The sequence below is a fragment of the Photinus pyralis genome, unplaced genomic scaffold (genome assembly GCF_008802855.1).
Source record: "Photinus pyralis isolate 1611_PpyrPB1 unplaced genomic scaffold, Ppyr1.3 Ppyr1.4_unclustered_Scaffold539, whole genome shotgun sequence".
Classification (NCBI taxonomy): domain Eukaryota; kingdom Metazoa; phylum Arthropoda; class Insecta; order Coleoptera; family Lampyridae; genus Photinus; species Photinus pyralis.
Genome location: NW_022171768.1, coordinates 12,863 through 15,273, shown reverse-complemented (window position 1 = coordinate 15,273; position 2,411 = coordinate 12,863). Strand labels below are relative to the sequence as shown.

The window sequence follows — 2,411 nt, the reverse complement described above, 5'->3', positions numbered from 1 at the left end:
GTTACTTCCGCATAACTCAACGGGACAAATTGTAAACAGTTTACACAAATAAATGCTGACGTTACAAATGTTAATGTAGGTGGTCAGTTTGATTACCTATAAGAAATGTATAAAGTGGAACCTTTTGTGGGTAAAATTCGCGAACTAAAAAAATAGACATACCTATGCTATTAATTGTATGACTCTCATGCAGCCCCATTTATCAAAAAACACCGATACTATTGTGTGTGTGTTGCGATACCTATAAAGGACATACCTATGTAAAATCGATTTCAATCATTCGCAACAAGCAATCTCATTATACAAAGAGGTCTTCACATTTTTAAAGAATTCGTTGAATATGAAACGTGATATGAGGCATTTGAAGTAAAAGGGAACAGTCAAAGGGTTAACATATTGATTTATGTTTTTAGGATCACTCCATATTTTGATCGTTTTTCCTATTTTTTGTTTACTTAACATTGTAATAAAAATGGTTTAATAAAGTATAGGTACATAGTAGGTAGTAAGTCGGGGGAAGATGGCCATATGGGGAAGATGGCCCACTCAAATAATTCCAATGTTTAACGATCGATGGCGTTGCTGGTGCTGTAATATAGATCCTAGTGGCATCAGTTTGCTGTGTAGCATGTGTATTNATAGGGTAAGTCGGGGGAAGATGGCCATATGGGGAAGATGGCCCACTCAAATAATTCCAATGTTTAACGATCGATGGCGTTGCTGGTGCTGTAATATAGATCCTAGTGGCATCAGTTTGCTGTGTAGCATGTGTATTACGCACCACGATTGTTCAATGTAAGTATAAAATAACTTTGATTGTTTCATTGGCTTGAATATTTTTCAACCACATACAAAACATTATATGATAGCATATGATACATGTTAGTTTCATGCTGCAGGTATTTTTTTTTGTGGAAGTAGAAACTTTAGAGATGATCCTAACCTATAGTTCCGGTTGGTGCTGTAGTTATGTCGCTGCAAACCTGCTATGGCCATCTCTCCCAGGCAAAAGGGATAGATGGCCATGTTTTCTATGGGTGTGGTGGCCATGTAGTTAATTGCATTATTTTTGTTCTTCGTAGATGCCAAGAACGTATACCCCGAAGCACGTTCGATGCCGTGGCAATTGGAGCCAAAATGATTTGATACTTGCTATCGAAGCTGTGAACCAGAACAATTCCTCCGTCAGACAGGCTTCCATGACATTCGGCATACCGCGAAAAACCCTAGAGGGCAAAACTATTCCTTACCTACTGGTTTTTACTGTTTATTTTTTGAATTAATTAATGATGATTTCATGTTTCATTTTAGCACCAATAAATACTTACCTTACGTTGTCGTTTGTACCCTGGCCATATTTCCCCTAGTAGTATGGCCATCTTACCCGATAGGTTGGGGAGAGATGGCCAATTGCATTGTTTTCGTTTTTGATTTTTATTTTAATCATTTTTTTTAAATAAAGTCTTTTTACCTGAGGATGTAGATTGCCGATACTTTAGGAAGTATATCCATGCAAGAGCGGTTCTTTATTGCAGTTTCTAGTGAAATTTTCATGCACGATATAAAACTATGGCCATCTCCCCCCGACTTACCCTACCTACTTAAATTCTTGAAATCTAGAAGTACTCGAATTTGCGGTAGGTACCTATCAGATTATTTCGGATTACCCATCAACCTATAGGTATACATTTCGACCGTTGAATTAGTTACCTAAATAATATTTCCAAATAGATCTCTTCGTTGGCGCAACAATGATGATTTATTATCGGGTTGCCTATTCATATCTAATAATTACAATGATTTGTAAGTTCGTTTTCGTATCATTTTTGGAGTTTTTAGCTAAATGTCAGTTATAGGTACAGAAATTACCCTTATACTGACTAATTTTTTCAATAAGTACTTAGGTATCCATAATTCTTAATGTGCTTTTTAATACTGACGTTTTTCGACCACATTGTTGACAATGGGCTGATGTACTTAGGTGTTGTTGATGTGGGTGGTCATTATTGTTTAAGCCCTAGTTCATAATTCTCTTTCAATACGAAATAGCCTGCAATTACCTACCTATACCTATACCACGCATATAATATTTTTTATTTCATTATACTATCTAGTAATCGCCGCTTTCCCAGACTGATTTGAGTCTGGTAAATCGTATTTTACCAGACTGAAAATTTTTACCAGACTGGAAATGTTGCCTAGCAACATCAATTGACATCCATCTAAACCTATGTATTAATGTGTCAAACTACTGTCAGATCAAACAAATCAAGTGATCGACTTTTGCTTTCAATTGAACGCGTCCACGTTCTAATCAAAAATTGTATGGCATTTTAATAGAAACAAGAGCAGTATGAAATAAAATGTTTTACATTATTTGTATGTTAAATCAGTTAACGTTACTCGTTTCG

At 35.9% G+C, this 2,411-nt stretch overlaps 1 long non-coding RNA gene across 1 annotated transcript; it reads left to right on the top strand.

The window, feature by feature from the left end:
• The first annotated feature begins 665 nt into the window (after nucleotides 1-665).
• On the top strand, nucleotides 666-1,332 carry LOC116182463. Its single transcript, XR_004147525.1, has 2 exons — nucleotides 666-795; nucleotides 1,083-1,332. It is a non-coding gene; the product is annotated as an uncharacterized LOC116182463 (long non-coding RNA).
• The last annotated feature ends 1,079 nt before the right edge of the window (nucleotides 1,333-2,411 follow it).